Below are 24,941 nucleotides of genomic sequence, written 5' to 3' on the forward strand. Positions count from 1 at the left end.
GGGAACACACCTAGATTTGGGTTCCCTCGATAGCCATGTTTTGCCACTTGCAGGCCTATGAAGAGTAGCAGAGTGTTCCAGATGGGATGCGATACGATGCAATACATAAAGTGTGCTTTATAACTGGGTAAGGAAATACATTTTAGATCTAGCATAAAGGCCCAAGCTGGGATCCCAGGAGACAGAGCCGGCAGATGTTATGTCCATGGATGGCAACTTTTCACAGAGGCATGGAGGGCCACTTATGCGTTGCCTGACCTCCAGAAATGTGCATAATTTGCATAGTTCCGCCCACCTCACTAGAAGGACAGATGTGCTGTAAATCCACCATCTTGCGAACAATTCCATTAGAACTGGAAACAAGCACAGTTTGCTTTTATTTACCTTTTTGAAATGGCGTTTGTAATGTTGTTTGCTCTGGCCAGTCCTCCTTGTTGTGTAAAGGAGGAGCTTGACATGGGTGAAGGGTAGGGAGTGGCGTGAAGGGGAAGGAGTTTCAGTTAATAAAATGGATAGAGTTGAAAACAGTCCTCTTTGTGTCTTATTTGATTATTGCGCGAGTTTGCCCTGACCAGCCAAACAGAACACTGGCAGCGAGAGGATGAATGACTCGCCAATGCATGTTGTGCTGCATGCTGGAACACAAGGCCAGCCGCAATATCACTCAGGAGCGTGGCACCAGAGGCAAACGGGCGCAACAGGGGAGCACTGAAGGAAGTGACGGGCAATCTGTTTGAGGCAGATAGGGGTAATACATGTCAGCCCTGCAGCAAGTGTATACGGTGCATGGGTGATGTGTGGCTGAGTAGCTGCTCCTCCCTGCCCTCCTCCGTGAGCATCCAAGGTGCAATAATCCTAGTAACCCAGAGGGATCAGAGCACGGGAGGGCTAAAAGAGGCAAGTGACCTCGTAGCACAGAGGACACAGAGTAAAATGGTGTTTACAACAGTCAGTGAAAACACAAGGCATGCGCATATCGCAAAGGGTCGAGGAAGCATGTGGAAGTGCTAAGAAGCTCAGCAGCGTGGGTATGCCAGCCAAATATAGAGGTGCGTGAGAGCGCTACATGGTGAAAGGGTGCACCATGCTTTTGTGTTGGAGCTGGACAGACCGTTCAGGAGGACCACGGTAGGGCACCCACAAGGGCATGTCAGAAGAAGACAGAGAAAAGATGTCCGATGAAGACATCCCAGCGACAGTCCCAACGTCCTCGCCAGGAATATTTCCGCCGACATGCAGTGAATTACTTGCTTCTATTACCCACAACTTTCAACGTGACTGACAAAAGCAAACCAGGCCTCAGCTGGTCACGCTGGGTCAGAGACTTCAAGGTCTGCATAGGGGCACTAGGTCCATTAGAAGATGAAAGAAAAAGAATCTACTGATAGTAGTGATTGGGGCTACAGTACAGGACATTTTATATGAACAAGGAGAATGCCTGTTTTGATGAACCGAAAGATGCATTGTCCACATGCTTCGCATCACACACGAATGTAGACTGACATATATTTCACAGAACGACTGATAAGGGTGAAACAATGAACAATTTTGTCATGCAACTCAGGATCTGCATCAAACATTGTGAGTTTCACCAATACTCGAATGAGGAGGCGTTGAGGTCTCAAGTGATGGCAGGATGTGAGTATCCACTATTTCGAAAAACAATTATTACAGAAACCTCATGCAATGGAGGAAATACTGGTGATGGCCCGCACAGAATCCGCCATTGATCTGCAGTTGGAGACCATGACGAAACTAAAACTACATGCAGCATCAAAAGAACAAGCTAATCTCAAACTGTCACCGGCACAAGGTGAACCACCAATAAACGAACACATGGACAGATCATGTTTCCAATGCAGATACAAATTCCCACACAAAGGCACGGCTCTGGGACAAATATGCTTGGCATGCAGCAGAGACAATCACTTCAAGGCAGTGTGCCGAAATGCCCCCCATCTGTACTTCCTGTCTCATCCCTGCTGGCCCCGCAACAATTTCATCATCAAAGCTATACCGACAGGGAGCCAGGGGAGGGCAGAAAACACTGCTATTACGGCCCTGACGCTGGATGATGCCACTCCCGGAGAGAATACAGATCCTGTAATGGAGGGAACACAGACAACCGAGAAGGAACGTATGCTACATTGAAGCCAGGTCACAATTGTGAGGGGGATAGCTCAGGGGCAATGCATTTGTCTTGGAAGCAAGACAATGCAGCACAACACAGGTTTGAATCCCGACCCAACGCGTAGAAACCAATCTCTGGTATTAAGAGTGTTATAAAAGAACAATTATAATAATCATCAGGGAGTGAGTCAAGCTTGTCGCAAGATGATCAGCAAAAAGTAAGGTTACATGTGGGCTCTAGGAAAGACGTCAGCAAAAGAATACAGCCCAGTCATACTGATGCAAGTAAACAACACACCTACAGAGTTCCTAGTGGACACAGGAGCGACTGTGAATGTCATCAGTGAGGAAGCATACAACATCCTACCACAGGCACCTTGTTTGAAACCATCTGAAGAGGACATATATCCGTATGGGTCAAACATCCCCTTGCCATGTAAAGGTATGTTTCTGTTGCATGCACTTAAAGTCCCACTCGGCCAGGATACAGGACAATTGTGCTCAAGACTGCATTGGATATGGGACTGGTGCACATTTTGTATAACCTCATGGTACACAAGTACATGACCTGAGAGGGGAACATCAAACGAGCCTTCCCGGCTCTATTCAAAGGCCTGGGGAAGCTCAGACATTGCCAGATCAGACTCCACATAGATGAGTTTGTTAAACCAATGGGCCAACACTATCGGGACATCCCAATCAACATTCATCTACAGGTAAAAAATAAAATAAGGAAATTGCTTGACCAAGACATCATAGAGCCTGTCACTGGACCCACACCATGGGTATCTCCAATCGTTTTCATCCCAAAAAAACTGTTGATGGGTCCATCTGTCTATGTGTTGATATGAGTAGGCCAAATGAGGAGATGCAGAGGGAGCGATACCAGGCATCAAAAATCACAGACATGATTCATTTGCTAAATGGAGCGACAGTATTTTCCAAATTGGATTTCAATAAAGGTTACCACTAGCTGGAACAGGCTCCGGAATCAAGGTGTATAATGAAGTTTGTGACAAATCTGGGTCTGTACCAATACAATCCGATGAGTTTTGGGGTCTTTTCCATTGCAGAGATATTCCAGGATGAGGTCCACAAAGTAGTATGGAATGTGCCAAAGTGCATAAATGATAGTGATGACATACTTGACTTTGGACAGTCCATGATGCCACACTCCATCGTGTCTGTATGGCACTGGAGGCGGCCCGTCTAACACTGAATAAGGAGAAATGTGATTTTAGAAAAAGAACTCTTACGTTCTTTGGACTTCTTTTTTCAGACCAATGGATTGCCCAGACCCGGACAAAGGGTCAGCACTGAATGAGGCCCCACAGCCTGCAAACATATCAGACCTTTGTTCATTTCTGAGACTAGCAAGCTACTACTCGGGAGGATAGCTCAGCGGCAACATGCTCGCCTTGGAAGCAAGACGACATGGAGCAACACATGTTTGACCCCCGGGTCCGCGCTTAAAAACCTCTGGGTATTAAGCGTGTTATAAATATCATATTGTATCATACTACTCCAGGTACATGCAGGACTACGCGACAGTGACTGCACCTTTAAGAGACCTCAGCAAGAATAAAGCAGAATTCACATGGACTCCATCCTGTCAAGGGCATTTGTGGAGATTCGACAAAAGATAGCATGCACAGAAAATATGGCCTACTTTAATGCCAACAGGCAACAGAACTAACAGTAGATGCTAGTCCTGTGGGATTAGGGGCCACTTGGTCCAGCAAAATTACAGCCGGATTACAAGTTGCAGTGGTGTAGTTAATCCCCGTTTCTATCGAGTCCATTGGACTCTATGGGGCATTTATGGTGGAATCGGCAGTAATTCCGCCGATTTCACTGATTTTTGGCAGAAAACCGAAGGATTTACCTCCAGCATGATACTTGTAGTATGGTGGTGCAGGAACAGTGGTGGTAATTCTGTTGCCGCAAATTCTTTCCTGCACCACCATACTTGTAACGAGGCATGACTTTACGATCTTACACATGCAAGGGATCGATGAAAATCCTGCAGATTACCTATCTTGTCACCCCACGGGGTCAGACAGGGTGGAACCGTCAATAGTAGAGACCTACATAAACTAGGTTATCCACCAGAAGAAGCCGTTTCCATTAAATTGGGCCACTCTTCAGAGAGAGTCGAAAAAATATCAAGCTTTCACCATCATTGCCTGGTGCATTGCGAGTGGAAGACTGAACCATGCAAAAGAGCCCGAGAGAAACGAGTGGCTGTAGAGGAGGATGTGACCAGTCTGTTACTTGTGCAGAATGAACTGACTGCCACAGACGATCACGTCATCCTCAGTGATGCCATTATCATGGAGACAAGCTATTGATCTGGCCCATACAGTAATTGAGGAATTGTCTCAACAAAGAGAATGCTACAACCAAAGATGTGGTTTCCTAAATTGATTACGAGGGTGGAGGATACCCTACGAAACTGTGCCACATGATATGTGACATCCCCAGTTCCACATCCCAACCTGCTGTACATGTCAGCACTGCCTGGTAATGTGTGGGAAGTGATGGCAGTAGACTTCTTTGGGCCTGTGAGAGATGGGGCCTATGTTCTAGTGGTAGTGGATGAGTACTCCTGATTCCCTGAGGTGCAAATAATTGTACACTCGACAGCAGCTACAAGTGTCATTCCTGCACTGGATTGGATATTCACTACATATGGCATCCTGCAGATTGTCAAATCTGACAATGGGCCATCTTTTACTAGTCAAGACTTTGCTTGTCGCCATGTACGTAGCAAAATTGGCAATGCAAGGTAACCCTGTTATGACCCCAGGCAAATGGCATGGTTGAAAGGTTTATGGACAACATAAAAAGAGCATTACAAATTGCAAACATTACAGATCGAGCACTGGATCAGATATTGTATCAGCTACTCCTTTACTACAGGATCAGTTCACACAGCATGACAGGAAGATGTCCCACTGAAATAATGTTTGGTTGGATGGTGATGAGACGACTCTCGCATGCGAAGGGCCGAGAGGAACAACAGGATATGGCTCCTCAGATGAGGGAAAAAGATAATGAGAAGTATATGATGAAACAATGCACGGATGATTTTAGGGGAGCAAGAGGGTTGGACATACAAATGGGTGATAGTGGTCATGCGACAGCCTCAGAAAAGGAAGGAAGATTCGACATTTCCTCCTGAACTGCTGACAGTGACGCACCAAAAGGGTACAATGATAATGCCAGGTGGTGGGGGATAGAACAGTTACCTGGAACGTGTCTCATTTCAAGGTACATGAGGCATATGAAGGAGATGCATGGTGCAGAAAAAGAGGGGGAGGGTTTGAAGAAGAATCTGACACCTCATATTTAGGAGATTAACTGTCGGATGGAGAAGGTACATTTTTTTTCAATAGCATCACCACTGACGAGTCCAGAACAGTCTCAAGAGGCTCGCCCCTCATGCACCCAAATCAGAGCAGTGAGCTTAATTGAGAAAATGGGTTGAGTTTGACTTATTCTTTAAAAAGGGAGGAGATGTAACGTTATTTGCCCTGGCTCCTTGTTGTGTAAAGGTGGAGCTAGATATGGGTGAAGGTCGGAAGTGACGTGGAGGGAAACTGAAAGGGTTTCGGTTGATAAAATGTATAGAGTTGGAAACAGTCCTCTTTGTGTCTTGTTTGATTAATTTGAGAGTTTGCCCTGACCAGCTCAACAGAACAACGTTTAATAGCGTAGGTAAGTGTATTTGCCCTAAAAGAGATGACAGTTGTGATTTGTGATTAGTTTGAAAGGCAAGGATTTCATCTTAATTGCATCACCCAGCTAACATGTGCACTACATTGCACTTTCGATTTACCCTTTTATAGGTATTCAATAGTGCTGGAATTGAAGTGCCTTGTGACCTTGGGCAACATTGTTCTGAAAATGTGTGGTGTGTTCAATAGCAGTAACTTTCTTGACAAATTGAAATATCAGTCATTAATATATACATAGTGATGGGGCAAACACAATTATCTGGACTTACAATTAACCCAATTGTAATCAGTTGAATATCAGTTGAATATCAATGTATTATTTTTAGACATAAGAAATGGGCATTTTATTTCAACCTAGCCCCACCAATAACTTGTATGCCTGACTCCAAAGCATGTAAATCTTTTATTTTTAAGATGTGGATGCAAGGTTATACACTTCTAGGCTGTGAAGTCTCCAAACATTAGGATGTCACAGTGGGTCGAAGCTCTGCAATTGGTAGACGCATACCTCAGCGAAGCCATTGTACGGAGATGACAGGCTCGCTTTGCATGTAAAAGGACCATCGTTTAAAGGAATAGTGTGCTCAAAAATATTATTGTCCAGAGCGTTCGGGCATGTGGTTTTAAGCAAACTGTGATCGATTGTAATAGCATTTCCTATCCAACTTACCTTTGTTTTCCTCACTTTTACACATGCAAAATCAACAAGTGGGGCATGGCTGTTTTGTTCTAATCTTATCTGTGGATCGATCGTGCTTAGTTAAAGTGCCCCTGCGGCACTATATCATATCACCCGCCCCTGAAGCTGACATCACTACTCGTAGCGACATTCTCCACCTATTTTCATGACGTTAGTGGGCAGAGTAGCCAAACGCCGACAGTCATCACCTACGTATAAACATCAGTTGACGCAGAACCCGGAATATCAACACACACATCCTCTCACTGCACTGCGTGTCCCAAATTGGAATAGAAAACACTATTTTTAAAGGAACCACTAATATGCTGCAATTTATAATGTGCTTTTATTTCACAATAAATGCCCCAGAGAAAACCTCTGCCAATTTTGATTATCAACCAAATGTTTAATTTCGTTGTGTTCGAGCATCGAATATTTATCGTGAGGCAAACAGTGTTATTTTCGATAAAGGAAGCGCATTCGACGCACCTTGAACCGGTTGCTCCTCATCGCTGGTACCGCCTAAGGGCAACCGTCCCACAACAGCATAATCCTCCATCCGTTTAGGTGTATATGCCACTCACTGTTGAAGAAACCATCACTTGGAATCTGGAAACAATGACATTCTTAGAAAGGAAGAATGTAGCTGTGTAGAAAAAATAACAAAAATATATTTCAGTAGCCATTCTTTATTAAAAGTGTATCCATTTACCCTTTGATTCTGCACTGGTTGAAACCTAATAATGAACACAAACCAGAAACAATGGAAACACAGTGAAAACATTGTGGAAAGTTGGAGTCTACAATGTGCTTGAGAGGTTACTGCTGTGGAGTATGTTTAGCTCGCAATGGATGCGGAAGCTGATGGAAAAATTTGAACAACACATAGAAGGCATTATAATGGAATTTTAGCAACAAATTTGGGGTTGATGGACACTGGGGGAACCCAGACGTGGACTCCATGCTCACTGTGCTCAGAGAGGCATAACTCCACCTCACTGATGAGGCACAACAAGGCTAAAACGCGTGTATGGGGTTGCTGTAGGTACTCTAGTAAAGGAATTGCCCTAGCATTTCGGTGCTGAACTGGCCATGTGCCCGGGCCAAAGACAAATACATACAGGTTGTGTTTGCGTGTCGTCACAAAATGCCCCAACCAACAACCCATTACAATGTAAGCAAGCAATACCGGTGAGAAAATTAAACCTTGACTCATTCGTCTATAAACTCGCCTTCAGCCAAACGTACATTATATTTCGTATTTCCATTCTCTTGGCGTAACGCAGTGTCCGCTCAGATCAAAGGTTGTCCTATAATGAAATAACATGTTCTTTTGTCCAGTTTTGAAATGGTGAACCTTATCATTTTTGCAGGTATTAAACAAACACATCACCATCCTTTAATCCATAACGAATCCTCCCTTTCTTCCAAGGTTGAACAACAATTGAACCTTGTTTGGAGTGCATATGCAAGTTTTGTTTTGCTGAGGAAAGTCACAAATCAAAAACATACTGTACAAGATGCGTCGGTGTGTACTTCCCACAAGCAACATCAAACGCTGTGACCTTCACTCCGTGGGAGCGATTAGCCCTTCCGACCGAGGTGGCATTTGAAATATGTTTGAAAAATATACTAATTGTTTGCTTGCATCCACCAATGCCGCGCTGTAATTTAATACTTTTTTACTCATCTATATTGATAGTGAAGGCTGACACCGTAGCATGCACGTTTCCAAATGGACAGAAAAAAAGACGCATCCCGCTAGGGAATTAAACCAGGAGAGTAATTGCAAGGGAACCCAATTTTATATAAGCAAAATCAATGGAAGCAAAGAACTCTGCTGCCCAAGAGGGTCCTGCTTTCAAGTGTCTCATCAGAAGGGTCGATCAGTGATTTGTTGTCCCTGGGCCTCTTGATTCCAGAAACATGGGAGATAGGTATTGGTTTCAGAAGAGAATATATGGCCACACTGGATTTGTTACATGGTTGGAAATCTAGGGTGGTCCAAGGGATGGGTCGGGTAAGCAGATGCGTTCAAAGGGAATTGGGGGCATTAGGCCTGTGGACCATGTCTTAGCAGGGAGGCGGTAGAGAGGGCATGAGTCAGTCAGCAGAGATGGAGGGGGCATTGGGTCTTGAGCAGGCCTTGGTCTCACACCCTGCAATGAGCACATCTGTTTGTCTGTTTGATTATTGCTAAAGGCAACATTAAATGACTGTATTTTCTGTGAGAACGGACTTGTGCGGAGCTGGCAAGGGGTGGAGGTGGCGGGGGCTGGCAGTGCACAGCACTGGGAGAGGCTGATAATTCGGCAGAGGACTAGAAAAAGATGGCGTTCGTAAGAGATAAAATGGAGTCCACTCTAGACACATTAGTAATGCTTTTATACACATATAACTAGGATGGCGGATACAAATATATGTGATTGGGGTGGAGATGTCTCCCCTCTTAGCTCATACATTTACTTCTGGTGAGAATGATGCAGGGGGGGTGGAACACGCCACCCCTACCCCAACTTTAGTTATTTTGGGACAACAGTTCCAGTTAGGGTGAGTAAAACGGATAACGAGAAAACCATTTTCAAATAGGCCCAATGAGAATCTTTCTACTAGGCCCGAAAATCCATCGCTCTGTGCAAATGCAGCTCTGCAATCCACAGCGCCTAGCTCAGCCAGCCCACACCATTTCCTCCCCATTGCCACGTCTGCATGTGCCCTGTTTTCGCAGAGGAATGTGCTCTGCGGATAACGTAAGACATCGATAAGTCCTAAATCCAAGTGCCATTCCATCTCCATTGAACATCCCGTGCACTAACAACCTACACCTCGCCATGCCTGAGCCCACCTGCTCAGACCCCGCAGTTCCTTCCATGCTGATATCCATCTGACCCTCCCATGCCTTGGTCAGTGAAGGACCCACAAGAGCTGGCCGAAAGCGGAAAGTGGGAAAACACAGAGTTACACTGTATGGCATCCTACAATAGGCACTTCTTGCCAAAAACAGTTGACAAAGGGGATACATTTGAAAAGACAATTTGGATGCTATGGCCAACTATGTTGAGCTTTACAGACACAAAGCAACCACAGACATGCATGTTATCTTTCGAGATTGAAATTATTGATTCATAAACCGGATTAAATGTGCATAATTAAATACTTCTTAATACTTTCAATAGTTTTGAAATTTGAGTTTAATTGCATTCCATTGTTCATGTACAATGTACAAACATTGGCGAACATATCCCAACAGTTATAGTCAGCACATTAAGAACACTGCTGCAAATCATTTATACTGGGAAGTCAACTGTTCAACAAGTTCAGCTTTCAGTGGACATGGCTCGTTTGCAATGTTTTGTGGCAATGTGCATGCCCAAGGAAAAGAATCAGGATCGATTCCATGAGTATGCATGGCCAACACAGTCAAAGTGAGATCCTTCACAAAATCGAATTCCATTTCCTGGTATATTGGCTTGGCCAATCATTTTTTGCTTCGTTTTGCAAAGGCCAAGGTGTAACGAGGCATCCCTAAGTTTCCTGCAGTTCTCAAATGTTCTCTCCCTAGGTTCTCGTTATGTGCTAATACGGCTAGTAATGTTCTAGCTTGCATTCCATCTATGCCGAATTGCAACCTTTTGGGTCTACTTTAGGCACATATTGTGGAACACTTCAAATCTCCGGTATGACAGAATTCTGTGAGTCGCTTTAGGTCTCTTGAAAGAGTTTTATCAAACACGATCTTCTCGAGCTTTGTGTGTAGGTGAAAACTGAACCAACCACTTCTTGCGTTCCTGCTCCTCCGATAAAGGTCAATGTGCACATTTGTGAAAATGTTTTTCTGTCCATAAGTGAACGTTGGAACAATGGTGCATCAATGAGCGCCATTTTTCAAGTAGAATTTCCACAGACTCGTCACAAGTTTTGGAGCTCCACCAAAGATGATTGCTGAAAGACTGAGACCACTGTAAAATATTTTCCAAACCCTTTTTTTTTTTTTTACCAGCAGCAGTAATTTCTGTATTCACTGATGCATCAAATTGATGACAAATGTTTGGAAACTTCTCTCGCATGGCCTTAGCTATTGAAACATGTCTGTCAGTGGCTATGAGGTCTATTTACATTCCCCACGATTGAAGATGTTCGATGGATTTTATGAAACCATGTTTCTCCATGGAGACAGAGGATGTACATTGGGACACCTGCACGATCTCCAAACTCACAATTATTTTAGTTTCCATGTCTTGAGAGTGGTATGTGCAGTACTTTGCTGAAAATCCTGGGCTATCACACTGTCCGTCACCAGCTAGCCAGAAATGTTTGCCAGAGAATGTGCTTTCAATTGACATTTGTTCTATTTTCCAGGCTTGGCTGATAGCGGGGATTAAGAATTCTCTTTGATATCTGTAGTACTGGGTTTTAGCAAGGAAACTGGACAAATTACTAAAAGTGGAGCCACTGAAAAGTAAAGCTGCTGAACATAGATTTCCAGCTGGCACTTTGCCCAGCATCGGTTGAGCGGACCATGAAAATGTATCATGGAGGTGGACACAGCTGGCTTGCATGTTCACGTTAGTGCCTTGTAATACACGAGAGACATTCACCAATGGCTCCCAGTATATTTTCCCCCTCGTTCTATGGACACCTTCAGCATCAGTTTAATCTCTAACAGGCAGCTGTTGAATACAATGTATTTGTGGTCCTTTATTAGCCAGTCGTCCTGCATGAATGTGGTTTGTTACTCAAATGTGGTGGATAAATCGCCCAAACTGCCCACAATGAAGTCGAGATCTTTGGCAAGTTCCTCTGTCAATTGCATTGAAGCTTCAGTCTCTGTTAGTTCAGCTTGTGCAATTTACACACAAATTGGAGAAACCGTCAACATCAAATGTTTATTGGGTGGAATGTTTTTTGCAGGTGTGGATTGTGTCAAGTAGTCAATAAGGTATTCCAAAGCATCATTATATTCAGTTTCATGTTGTGAATTTCTCACATTGTAGCAATGGTCCAAGAACACTTTGCTGGCTTCGCCGGTCACATTCAATTCAGTTGAGGCCATTGGACATAAGCACCTTGAGTCTGCTTATTTACTGGACCATGCTGCGCCTCAAATAGTAGATGCTCCATGGTGAAATCTGTTTGGCAAGCATCATCTTTGGTTTAATTTGTTGTCTGTGTCTTTATAGTTCTTTTCCCTCTGGGTCTCTAGGAGATGGGTTGTAAAAACATGTTCAATGTATAGCACACACACACACACACACACACACACAGCAGATAGCACTTTAAATACCAAACCATGGTATGTACAAAAGACAAGCCTAAAACACTTCTAGAAAACAAAATTGTTTGTTACTTACCCTTGTTTTCTTGATTTTTCTGTCTGTGAAACCGTGGTCTTCTCTGTAACGACCGCACCAGCAAGCTGATCCACCACCTGTGATCCATGTGCCCCCACTTCTAATTCCACAGCTTGTGTACATTCCTTGAATAGAATATTCATTAAAAAAAAGTCAATTGTATTTGAAATTAAAAGAATTTCATTGCACACAGCGCTTAAACACATACCCTCGCAAACATGTCATTTTGTCAAAATATACATTTCAAATTTCACCTGATTGATGGCAAGTGTACTTGATCATCGATCACTGTGCAAAACATACTGATTGTAATGTTGCCCTCAAACATTTTGCAATGTATTCTGCATTAGGGAGGAAGTGTATCGTTAGAACTGAAATCATAAAGCCTTGAAACGCTGCATGTTTATATGAATGTCACTGTCTAACAGTATCCTATGTAGGATTTACTTTCTTTCATTCAAGGGAACTGTCAGTATGCATACCTCATACTCTGGACCTGCTCCAAAGGAAGATGTATTTGTCGTCGAAGTACCAGCATCCCCCTGTAACACAGTACTTGTTTTAGTACGGATGAAAACAGCTAAATGGAACAGAGACCATGGGATGCAGACAATGGTACATATAAAGAGAAACCCATAAATGACAACACAACAGACTGGATACTTAAAAGATTTCATATTATTTTAAATTCCAAGCATAATACATTCTCGTAATTTGAAAAGTGAAATAAAATTACCTGATAGGCGCTTGAAGTTGTTGTTGACTCCGGTAAATAAATGGATGCAGAATCTTGCTCCTTCATTTTCAGTGCATTTTCAGGAACTGGTAAAAGGGAAAATAAGATTTGCATTAGATATGCAGGATTATCCAACTGTCTAGAATATGAACTTCTGCAAGTCTGTAGGGTTCACTATTGGTATAGTGGACGTGTCAGTGGTTTCTCCACTTGCGCGGGTCTGCGCTGCCGTCCGTATGCTCTCCTAATAAAATGGACATGTCAAGCAACCGATTACAAAAAATGATGCTTCTTTTAAAGGGCACAATGGCATTGTTTCCTATGGTCATAATTACTTTCTTTGATGCTCCATAAACCCGGGACAGATGTGTAGAAAAATGTGGTATAGTTAAAAAGTAATACAATCTGGTAAATATGCAAACTTTAGTAAGACACGTATACACTGAAAGCACCAACCCGTTCATGTAGTTACCTATTCAGTACCCCACCTCCTACAGCTAATTTATCATCCGGGACTGACCTGAGGCAGCGTGTGCATGAATAGAGTTGGAATTGCATTTGGAAGCAATTTACGAGATGTTCTGAGTCGATGCTTTTTTGTGTACTGCGATTGATCGTACATATCATCTGTAAAGTGCAGGCTGCAGATGCGGAATCGATTGGCCCTTGGGTCTCCTAAGATAACCTGTGCTCTACTTTCAAGCTCGTCCACCAGAAAACCACAATGTCAAACCCATTCTCTTTTTAAATCAATATCCCTCGGAAATGTATGCAGGATTGTGCCCTTACTGTTGACATGGCTCCTAGAACGGCAAACGAAAACCATACAAGCAGGCATTCTTGAAAAATCTATAAGATCTGTATAAAAAAAGTAAACATAAATAGCAAAAAGTTGGACTGAATGCATGTGATTGATGGAATTATACCAAAGTTTTCTATGCAATGTTTGTTTCGGTCGAATATACACTTGGAATAACTTTCATACAGAATTCATTGATGTAATCTAAATCGTAACATGTTACCCGTCTGTTGAATGTACTTTCATTAATCAAAAGGAAACATGCTTATAGACATGGTCCGAGAAAGATGAGATTCTAATACAATTGACACTGATAAAATTTACTATATACAGAGATCAGAACACTTTAAATATTAGACAATGGTAAAGTCATTGAGATGAATGAATATTACACTACTGGGTACATTGGGTCGAAGTAGATAGACATTTTGAGATCAGAAAGAGATGATTACAGAGAAGTGACTAGGTGACCTGCCCTTACCTTGACTAAAAAACAATTAGATTCAGCAAGCAGGGTAGTTGGTAGCATGAGAACAGGTAGCACAATCAAGAGTTGACTCCCAGTGCTCACAGATGTTCTCAGGATAAATATCAAGGGGTTTATAAAGAATTAGAAAAGTGGGTGTCTATGTGAATGAGTGACATGTTTCTGACGCGGTCTGCTTCAGGGTAGCCTGGAGACACTGTCTGGTTAGGTCATGTGAACAATGGCCCCTGTGCGGAAGATACCTTTTGAAGTGTAGATGATGTTTTGCACCTCAGCCGTTCTTACCCTGCCAGCCCCACAGGTGCGAACTGCCATTGATACTGGAGGGGGCATGTGTCAGAATTCCTCTCCACAGAGTTGAACCCGTAGTGTAGAAGAATAATTCTTCCCACCAATGTACTCCTTTGAATGTAAGTTATACACAGTGCAAAGGAATCAATTAATTGAAAGAATGGATATCCCACCGAGATCACGTGGCTGTAGAAGGAAATATAAGATAATTAGTACAAAATGGCTGATGATTAAAAATCACAATTCTAATCTAAACCCAATAACACTAACCTGAGTGAACTGAATAGGAGGGAGTGTACTACCACAATCAGGTTAAGAAGAGAGCCCAGAGAAGTTCTGCAAAACAATATTCACTATGAGTACCACTATGTGCCTAAGAAATAAGAATACTGAGCTAATGAGTTTATACCACAAGAATTTTCTTATCAGGCAATATCCAGGAGTGAATCCGTAGAATGAACGACACGAGCCACCTCCAGCAATCCGTGATAACAAACGGTAATCTCACGGTGCGGGGAACAGTTCTTCCAAGAGTTTGTATTCCTGCGTTGCAGTGGAGGCTGTCCCACGGCGCAGTGGAGGCTGTCCCACGGCGCAGCGGCGGCTGTCCCACGGCGCAGCAAAAAAATTGTGAGTCACTAATTAATCCAGGTGAATATGAAAGTCAGCACAACGTACTAGGAAGTTACAAAACACACGAGATGTAAATTCAGAATCCATAAGGTTAATCCATAAGCCGGTCCGAGTCCAAAAACACCTTGCGGGCACCAAACCAACAGTCAAGGAAATTGCGAAAACGTAATCCAGGTTACAGAAGCCAGAGATCAAGAAACCATGAAAAGCTATGAGGAGAATTCGCCAAAACAGTAGGGTAATCCAAAAGCCAAAAAACGAGTACAATTCCGGGTCAAAACACAAGGAAAACCGTAGATATACAAGACAAGAAACAAACGCCAAAATGCTCAATCAGAAGCGCTGAGCAACTGAGGAGGAGGGGCTAAATACCCAGGATCACCTGATCAACGTCGTGATCGTGCACGAATGTTACCCCTCCTTAGCAACGTGTCACCAAGCTTCCATGGCAACCTCCAGGCTCTGCCACGGATCGCGTTTCTGGCAACCAAATGCCGTTGTCCCAGCGCTTTTCTTTGTTTGCCTTGTCTTGCTGCTGAAGGCACACGAAAACCCATTCGCAACTTCCCATGCCTGACAGCATGGTTGGCCATAAGGCATGCAGAAAAGGCCTGGAACACTGCTGAAGGGAGACACACTTATTTGGATTCAAGGGTCACGGTCTGCTTCAGGGGAGCCTGGAGACATTGGGTCTGGGGAGGCCATGTGCACAATGGCCGCTGTGAGGAAGATACCTTTGAAGTCTACATGGTGTTTGGCACCTTGGCCATTCCCACCCTGCCAGCGTCCTCGGGAGCGCATGGCCACATGTGAGAACTGCAATTGATACTGGAGGGGGCACGGATTATTGCAGAGGTGGTGAGCGTAAGAGGGCACCAACCATTGTTGCATGTCACTCATAGACAAGTGAGCGTGTCCTTGGTTCACTCAAAAATTGAAACAACTATTCATAAAAGATGATTTGTATTTTATTTTGTTGCTGATGTTTGGTGGCACAAATGTGCTAATTGTATACTTCGGTTGCAGAAAAGTGTGGGAAAATCCCCTGTACTGACCGCTGTCACTGGGGAATTTGGCTTGAATGGCTCCAGCGACCGAGGCGGGCATTACTCATTGAATGCGGTATCCAAGCCGCCCATGAAGCCACCTTGTAAACTAACGATAGGCCACCAGCCTGTACCACCTGTATTGTATTTAAATGAACCTGATAAGTGTACAAACTGTAGTTGAAAATGCATCCTGTATCATATGACATAGTTGCCTGTACAAATGTTACTTCGTGGATCACTGAACTTGGGCTCTAAAGTGTAGACACAATACAAAAGTGAACACCCATGCAATCCATAACATTTCGGCCAGAGAGAAATATTGTTTCTTTGTTGTAAGTGAAAGACACATAAGATGACCACTATGATTTCCCCAAAGCACGAGAGATGTATTGATTTGCCAGACTACATTCATTTGGCAGTGATATATGAAAGTGACAACAATATAGGAGACAAACATGAAATGTTAGTGGCCTCAGTGGTCCAAGTGGCATCACATCCAGAGTACACTTACTCGTTACTTGGGTTGCGAGGGCGAACTGTTGCGCAAAGTTTGTGCATAAGCACCATCATAATCCTCAACACGGACCTTGTGAGGCAGGCTGTCCTGAAGTCATGCAGCTCTGTAACGCATAGCAGTGGTGCGTCTTCTTCCGATATGTAGGCCAAGCATCCAGGGTTTTCTCTGCAGCAGCAGTTCTCCACCTCGCTTGGCATGACCTTGGACCGATTGCAGGTCCATGCGACTAGGCTCAGGCTCGTGATGCGGTGATTCGTCCTCCCAACTGTTGCCCAATGCCCCATCGTTTCCGCATCTTTCTCTTTCAACTAATTCCGCCTCGGAATACTCCGACTCGTACTGCTAGGGCTGTATTGTTGCCATTATACGACAAAATTAAAATCGTTAGTATTGATAGTACTAGTATCTGTTTGCACGGGTTAGGAGCAATGAAGATAGCTGAACAGAGCAGAAACGAGTCACAGGCTATACAAAAAAAGACAGTGAAACTATTGAAAAAGCAACTCTGATGTTGTCTGATGGGAAGTGGTCTGTTTATACTTATTGAGGAAAGAGGCGTCCTACCATTTCCATTTCCGTCATTAGCTGGGGCACAGAGAACGTTGATACGAGACGTGCTTTCACATTGTGAAATGGGCCGTACGTGTCTAGTGATGTCAGCTTTAGGGGCGGGTGATATGAATTAGTGCCGCAGGGGCACTTAAACTTAGGGCGATGGATCAACGGATAAGATTAGCACAAGATGGCCACGCCCCGCTCGTTCATTTCGCATGTGTAAAAGTGAGGAAAACTAAGGTAAGGTGCATAGGAAATGTTTTTACGATCCATCACAGTTTGCTTAAAACCACATGCATGAACGCTTGGGACAATAATATTTTTAAGCGCACTATTCCTTTAAGTAAGTGATGAACTTTTGTCTCAGTCTGCCCTGCTCGCGGGCTTCCTAACACTGTTTGCGGCATCAAGGGTTTTTATTTTTTTGTGGGTCAAACACACGGGTGAATTGACAGCTCTGTGTGCAACTAGCCTATTTCAAAGTGATTTATGGAGGCCCCTTCCATACTTCTTGAACCCACCTGCTTATGTTAACAGCACAAAGGCATTTATCTCGTATAGTTTCATGTTTTCAAGTGCAAAAGGGTCCCTTTTAAAGAGAAGTAGAACAATTTTTTGAGGGCACAAGCAGTTTCAAGAGCAGTGGGTCTGATTTTGTTTTTATAGGGGCTGGTCCGAATGGGTCTTTGCCAAGAGGCCAGGATGTGTGTTTGTATACTGCTGTTTATGCGTAGGGCGGGTTGGATGGGGCTTTGTAGACGTAAGGTCTAGATAGGGCTTTGCAGAAGGTGGCGTGGCTTTATAGAGGGGGTTTAGATGGAGCTTTCTGTAGGGGATTTGCATGTGGCTTTGTAGCAATGGGGCCTGGGTAGGGATTTGTAGAAAGCAATGTGAGTCGGCTTTTTGAGACAGGGATTGGTTGAGACTTTTTTTAAAAGGTGTTTATTTGGTGATTTGTAAATTGCATCTGGATGTGGCTTTACAGGGGGTCTGAATGAAGATTTCGGTATCAATGGGCACAGTTGCAGTTATATCGTGGGGGGGCTTATTGGAGAGGGGGCCTGAGTGAGTCTCTGAAGAGGGGAGTAAATGTGGCTTTGTAGATGGGTACAGATAGAGGCTCTGGTGAGGTGTGTTTGTGAAGCTTTAATAGGAGTGTGATTGTAGCCTGGCCAATGGATCTGAATGGTGATTTGAAGAAAGTTGTGGATTCCAGACTGCAGTCTGAATGTGCTGTGTATTCGGGTCTGGTTGGAGTTTTGATGTGGGGTGTCTGCATGGGCAGAGCAGAGGGGGGATTAGGTGAAGCTATGCAGAGTGGTCTAGATGCTGGTTTGTGTGTGGGGAGGGGAAACAAGTACCATAGCTATTCAAAACCGGGGTTCCATCCAGGATGCAAATAATTATAGTTAGTTCTTTTTTTGCTTGAGGTGGGCTTCACGCATATTGTGTTAGTCCCATGTCCAGTTAAAAAACAAAAATGTCTGCCGCCATAGTAAATAGAAAAGGGATTTCGTCAACCAAGGTTAGGATGGAGCTCTGCAGCCGAAACAGAAAGCTCTGGTCCAGCAGGTAAGTGGGTAGGGAGGAGTGTGGGGGATGGTGCATGATTTCATAGGAGGTGGAGGGAGGGCAGGGGTATTGGGAGGCAACAGGAAGGGGCTAGGGGGCAGTCGAGACAATCAAGATGGCGGCACCTGTGCAAGGGCCCCGGGTGGCTGCTAAAATGAGGGAGTTACATTGACAGTTCTCACCCATGTTTCCATCCACCTGAATGGCTGAGAGGCCTTCTCTGTGCGTGAATTAGGCAGACAACACTGATTGTAAGGATTATTGGGGTTTGTAGTAGCAGTGGCAGCGGCAGCGTGTCAATGGTAGGGGCAGCGTACTGACAACAGAGATTCAGTTGTGAAGTCAGCATACTGTCAAGTGCAGGTTGGCCTCAGAGACACTGGAACTGGAGCAAAGTCATAGAAACAGAACGTGTGGAGGTGCATGCTGTGCACGCCATATTAGTTGTAGTTCGGGTGCAGTATAGTTATATATGCCCCTTTTGTTCCTGAGGTGCTGCTTTAGTGCTTCTAGTTCATGTTGTATTTAGGGTTGTGCAGCTTCTGTATCTTTTACGTTGCCTTTTTCCTGGTCCCATTATTATTTTTTCCAGGTCCTGCTCTGTTACATGGGTACATGGTCCTTGTTTCCTCTGACCCACGCTTCCCTCCTTTGTCCTACTCTTGGCTGTGTCATGTCTAGGTGTGCACTGTTATTTTATGTAATCCAGTTGATATTTACATTCACATCTTTTGGTGCTATGGTTTAGGTGAGGGTTTAGGTGAGCTTCATCCTCATCCTAGGTAAGCTCTAGACTAATTGTACCGCCACTTTTCTTGGTGTCCTGCATTTCCCTCTGATGGGCCAAATCTTCTTTTTGTGGGTAAGAAATCTCAAGATACTGGGCAATAATCATCACAATTTGCTAAGTTCACATTAGGTGTGTCTTATATGTTGTTACGGTGATGGACTCCCGGGACCACAGGTAAGTCTATTGGTAAGTATTTATTTCCATATATCGAGAGGCCATCCTGTCAAAGAATATCCGTGGCAGAAGAAAATGTGATCCATATATATACAGTGTTGTAGAACCTTGCAGATGTTCTATGTTTCCAAGGAGATACCACAACATGTTTATTATGATTTGTGAAGGGAATGGCAACAACAAATGCACATTTGAACAAACACATGTGATCAAAATATGTTATTAAAAGCTGTTATAGAGGAATCATCACAAGTTTGATTACTGTGGTTACCCAGGTGTTTACCTCCTTATAAGACCTTGGTAACCACAACATGTTGTTGAGATGCCTAACTCTTATGGTATACAATATAAGGCAAATGTATAATGTTGTAATTATATCAATAAAACAGACAGTATATAAGTGCCAATTCACAGGCTATAACACACCTCCCCTCCTATACTATACAAAGGTTATAGGTTGCTGTCATCGCACAGCGATACTGCTTTTGTTCTATGTCCTCCCATCACCTAGTCATACTGCATCTTTTAACACCTTGTCCACCTCATAAGGGCCACTGAACCTACTTTCACCTTTGAGTACACCCACAGGGCGGAGAACCCATACTTTGTCTTTTAAAAAATATATATTTTTATACTTTTATTAGTTTGTTACAAACTTTTAAAAAGAACATACAACATCACAATCATCTGCCATTAAAACAATTTAAATTCAAATTCATCATCCCATCACTTTTGAATTTCACTCTCTGCTATCTCCGATGTAATTTAGCCACTCCTGCATCCTGAACCGATGATTTTGTCTTCTTTTATCAATCTTTTCATCAGTTGGTCCAAAAAAGTGGTCAATGTGAATGTTCGTTTTTTATTTGCTCCACCAAAAAACAAGGACCACCAGTCTTCTCCACATCTTTGTGATTCATTTTCTATGAAAGGGCCAAAAAGCTTGCTTCTCAACGACCTTAGCCCGGGACATAGTGTTGAGTGTATTAACGTTTCCTCTGTGCTAGTACAGAATCTACATTTGGAATCCTGCACTACGCTGTTATTCTGTATATTTAAGACCTCTAGTTAAGAATAGGTTCAAACAGAATTTCATATACAGATTCCTGTGATGTTTACTTCAGATACTTCGGCAGCTTATTCAGGGCTTTAGTCTTGCTGGCGACGTCTTTCATTTTTCTGTGTTTGTGTCTCTGATCTATTGTCTTGATCCAGTCTTCAATCCAGAGTTTCTTTTTAACCAATTCTGTATTCGATATCAGCGTTCCTGTATCAGTGTTAAGGTTCTCCAGTACTTCTCTACAACGTTCAGCCCAATGAGACAATATTGTTTCCTTTTTATGGCTGCTCTGGTTGTATAGAATTTTAAATTTGAGAGGTCAGTCTTGAATAGAGATTTTCCTGTAGAGCGTCAATGTACTGCAGACCACTCTGGCGTTGATTGACGTAAGGCCAAGTTCATATCTCATACAGGCCGTTGGTGTTCCTTTCAACAGCCACAATACTCTTCGCCAAAAGCTGTTTTAAACTGTTTCCCATAGAGACCAGGGACTTCCCAAGGAACACTCAGCTCCATGAATCAGTGCAGGAACGACTTTTTGTCTGTAGAAGTCAGTCACAGCCTTTAGCGAGAATTTGCCAAATTGTTTATTGATTAGCATAGCCTGCAGTGTCGATTGTTTGCATTTTGCCTTGGTTTCTTCCACCCAGGGTGCATCGTTATTGTTGTACTTTGTCTCCTTTCTCTACTAAATAGATTTTTCTCCTTCCTTTTTATTCTTGATTCCTTCCTTTAGAACTGCATCTCACCCAATGAATTTTATTCCCCCTTAACCACGGGCGGGCAAACATGTGAGGCAGCTTTCCTTCGCCTCAGAATCTCAAACGGTATTCAACCAGTGGCAGCATGAGGTGTGAGCCTATAGGTTAATGCACGTCTCTCAATATCACTTTCCCAATCTCTACCTGATTGAATGGACATGCACATATTCTACCCTAGCGTTCTGTTGAACCTCTCCGCTATAACGTTGGTAGCGGGATGGAAAATGGATGATCTGTGGTGCTCAGCCCCCATTCTGTCCAAGAACATTTTCATCATTCTTGAAGTGAATTGGATGTCATTTTTTGTGAGGATTTTCTTTGGTATGCCATCTCTCTTAACAATGCATCCATACATGTTATCACTGCTTTGCAATCAGCCTCTAACACTGGCCTTACTTCACCCAGTTTGGGCCACCAATAAGCCATACGGAGGGTTCCTTTACTCCTGGAAATCCCCATGTCACTATTGTGGGCTAATAGCAACAGTTTCCACCTCATTCCAGTGGGTGGAATAATTTGGCCCAATCTTAGGACTTGCATCCCTTCAGATCTGAGTTCATTTCTAACTCTGTGGAATTTACCCAAACCAGTGTCCGGTGTCCATCCGGACCAATTGTTAAGTACTAATTCTTTTACCTTTTGCATTTCATGATCTTCTTCCATACTTTGTTCCCATGCTTGTTGAGAAATTGATTCTTCGCAGACCCAAAACACTTCCTGAATGGGTTCAACATCTTCCTCTTCACAGGAGCTAATGGAGCATCTAGATAAGTAGTCAGCTATAAGGTTCTCCCTGCCTGCTGCATGTTTGATAGTAAAGTCATGTCCTTGAATGGAGGTACCCCAATTCATGATACATCTTGATACCCCTTCCAGATCCTTAGACATGAATACTGCCAGTAAAGGTTTGTGATCAGTGACAATTGAAAATGGTCGATAATGCCTCTTTTTCGATCCTTTACTACACCTCTTAACCACAACAGCGGCTATGATGTTTTCACTTTGCTTGTCTGATTGCATAAGCTCTGCCCCTAACCCAGCGCTGCTGGCATCAGTCATGACATTAGTGTCCTTGTCTGTGTCAATGGTGTAAGAATGGGAGCATTGGCAATGGCCTTTTCTATTTCATTGAGTTCAACTTCACATTCTAACCCCCCACTCAAACATTTGTCCCTTCTTGCATAGTTTCCTGATCCTTCTGCATTTGTCATAGAAGTTCATGAAAAACATTGAATAATATTCCACCAATCCCAAGAATGACATGACTTCATGTTTATTCTTAGGTGGCGTGGCCTGAATAATGGAAGATACCAAACCCTCTCTGGGAGAAATGCCTTTGTCTGAGAGGTGATGCCCCAAGTAATCAATGGACAAGGTTCTGAAGCAGCATTTAGATTTATGGAGAGTGAGACCTCCATCGCCAAGTTTGCATAATACCATATGTAATTATTATCATGGTCTTTTGTTGACTTTCCCATAACAAGAATTTCATCTTGGTAATAAAATATTCCTGGGATATCTCCAACAACTTCTCTCATCATTCTTTGAAAGAAAGATGCTGCAGATATTAAGCCGAATGGCATCCCTTTGAAGCATCTTGTGTGATGAAAGTAGCGAGGCTGTGTGACTTGTGATGGAGTCTGATTTGATGGTAGACGGACACTAGGTCAAGTGTGGAGAACACTTAGGCACCCGCAGTGAAGCTTACCAACTCCCCTGTGCTTGGGAGAGGAAAGCGGTCAACTATGACACATTTATTCAAAGCCCTGAGGTCTACACAGAGACTGGCACTACATTGGATTTTCTCCCAACTACCATAGGGGAGCACCAGTCTGATGCTTCTACTGGCTCTATGATGTCGTGATCAATAAGCCTGGTCACTTCTTTGGTGACTTCTTCTCTTATAGCTAAGGCAACAGACCTAACTTTGGCAACAGTTGGTTTCAACACCTTTTTAGTTTTTTTTATGGCAAATGCCCTTCAGGCATCCCAAATCTTCCCTAAATACATAAAATCATTGATGTATTTAGGGAAATGGATCGGGGTGGATGTTATGCTGGACACACATCCCAGAATTTGGGAGTTTATTATTAACTCCATCCCGTTCCTGATACCATCCCAACAAACACCACCATTGTCAGAAAGATATACTTTGTTTTTTGTAACTTTCCCTTTGCATTGTAAGGTGGCTAAGAACCAACCTAGCATTGTTATTGGTGAACCGCCATATGCAGTGGCCCTTACATGTGAATGCCTCCGGCTCGTGCTATGAAACTTTGTCTGCCAAAGATCCCTGTTTATAATTGTATAATCGGAACCAGAATCAATAAGTATTTTGACTGAATCGTCATTGACTAGTACAATTGAATGTGATTTGCCATCAGGTTTACCGGGTACATCAACATTATAAATGGACCCACTAACACCAGACGATTCTTCCTCTGATCTATGCTCTTCTGACCCATCTTTTTCAAAGATTTCCCAAACCTTTTTTGAAGTATTGTGACAACACATGGTAAAGTGTCTTTTTTGCCACATTTTGCACATGCATTGTTGGCTGGACAAGTGTTGGCGGAGTTGGGGTGTTTAGAAGATGATATCTTTTTGTCATTAGCCTTGCTAGAAGGCTTCTTTTTCTTGTTGCATTTTTTCTTTACATCATGTGAGGAAGTAACACAAATGACCTCCTTTCCATCTTTAGATACTAACTGATTGACACATGTCACCATGTGTTCCACTCGTTTGGCAATACCCAATGTCTCTTCCAGAGAGGGTCACCTTTTGTTCAGATCTCTTCTCTTATTTTCAATTCTCTAACTTTTAACGTAAATTGGTCACATAAGCGTTCATTGTAAGAGAGGCCAAAATTGCAGGTGTTAGCCAGCTCCTGAAGCGCAGTAATACATGCTTCAATTGATTAATCTTTATGATGCTCCCTACTACTGAAATAGTAGCCTTGAAGTATGATGTTTATCCTTTTCTCGTAGTGCTTATCAAGTTCTTTTATTATGACATCATATGTCTGTTTCTGGTAGACTTTTTAATATTATTCTCTCCTCACAGCCGAAACCGTGCATAAGGAAGTCCCTACAAGGAAGGTGTCGGATTGTGTCGGAAGCGGCTGCTTAACGGTGCAAGACACAGGATACGTGCCTAGAACGAGGGCCACTTAGAGATTGGTTGGTAAGAGAGGGAGCCCTGGCTGGCTGGTGGGGGCCTGCCTGCCTCTGCCTGGAGATCTTGGGGCTCCGAAGCTTTAATCTTGTCGGTAGAAATTTTATGGCAAGGGCTTTAGGCACTCTCTGATAGTGCTCCTGCTATAATACGCTGTAACACGGTGTTACGCCTGGTGTGCCAGTTGGTATTCTGCCCACTTATAAGTGGCGCTAAGTGGGTGTTTGTGGGACACACTTGGCTGAAGTTCGTTGCCATGGCGAATCTTGGTGGTTCTACACCATTAATAATGTGAAGAGGGACATACCTAGTCTACTGACGTGCTGTTGCTGGCTATCTGCATGTAACAAGCTGCCTGCCCACTATTATACATAAAAGCTTCTTGAGCGAGCAGAGCTAAGTGGGTGTTTGTGGGTGTTCGCAAGGGTGAGCAATACCACCTC

The 24,941-nt window shown here is 43.3% G+C and overlaps 1 long non-coding RNA gene across 1 annotated transcript in view; it reads left to right on the forward strand.

Annotated features, from left to right (window-relative positions):
- Positions 1-22,769, forward strand: part of LOC138527541 (uncharacterized) — a 62,768-nt gene extending 39,999 nt beyond the window's left edge. Inside the window, exon 5 of the long non-coding RNA XR_011283947.1 lies at positions 22,608-22,769. This is a non-coding gene — a long non-coding RNA (uncharacterized lncRNA). The remainder of the gene's footprint in view (positions 1-22,607) is intronic.
- Positions 22,770-24,941: the final 2,172 nt, after the last annotated feature.

The sequence above is a fragment of the Ambystoma mexicanum genome, chromosome 14, assembly GCF_040938575.1.
Source record: "Ambystoma mexicanum isolate Mex_15411 chromosome 14, UKY_AmexF1_1, whole genome shotgun sequence".
In the NCBI taxonomy this organism is placed as follows: Eukaryota; Metazoa; Chordata; class Amphibia; order Caudata; family Ambystomatidae; genus Ambystoma; species Ambystoma mexicanum.